General features: G+C 28.5%; 1 long non-coding RNA gene across 1 annotated transcript in view; it reads left to right on the forward strand.

Moving 5' to 3' along the window:
• Positions 1-491, forward strand: part of LOC107734560 (uncharacterized) — a 2,807-nt gene that overhangs the window by 644 nt on the left and 1,672 nt on the right. The gene's annotated exons all lie outside the window — the stretch shown is intronic.

The raw sequence follows: 491 nt of genomic DNA on the forward strand, positions 1-491 counted from the left end.
TTTTTTAAGTATATTTTTTCATTTTTTTATTAATTGCTATTTTTGCAAATGTAGCTGCACAAATGTGTCTTCTGAAGCAGTACAATATTTTAGAATGAAATTTAAATCTGAACATTTATCAATTTATGCATGCACAGCCCAGACAAATACTGGTTCTTTCACGCCACATGAATTACATCATGATATCCAAGGATCAGTGATGTTTGATGTAATGTAGTGTGCCACCATTTTTGATTCAGACTGTATTGGCAGAATGAATAACATATTAATTTTCAGTTTGCTTTTGATTCAGAGTCATTATGCTTCAGAAGAATACGAGTTGGGTCTTGAAAGTTCTAGTTATAGTAGGCTTTCTTAATATGGATTACAAAAAAAGGTATTTTGTGTTATATTTCCACTTGCACTTATCTTAAAGTTGCTTTGGGTTTGTATAAAGGTGTGTTGATTTATTATTTATATTTATTAAATTATATTTATTTGGATGTTTTATT

This window comes from Sinocyclocheilus rhinocerous, unplaced genomic scaffold, assembly GCF_001515625.1.
Source record: "Sinocyclocheilus rhinocerous isolate Xijiao unplaced genomic scaffold, SAMN03320098_v1.1 scaffold580, whole genome shotgun sequence".
In the NCBI taxonomy this organism is placed as follows: domain Eukaryota; kingdom Metazoa; phylum Chordata; class Actinopteri; order Cypriniformes; family Cyprinidae; genus Sinocyclocheilus; species Sinocyclocheilus rhinocerous.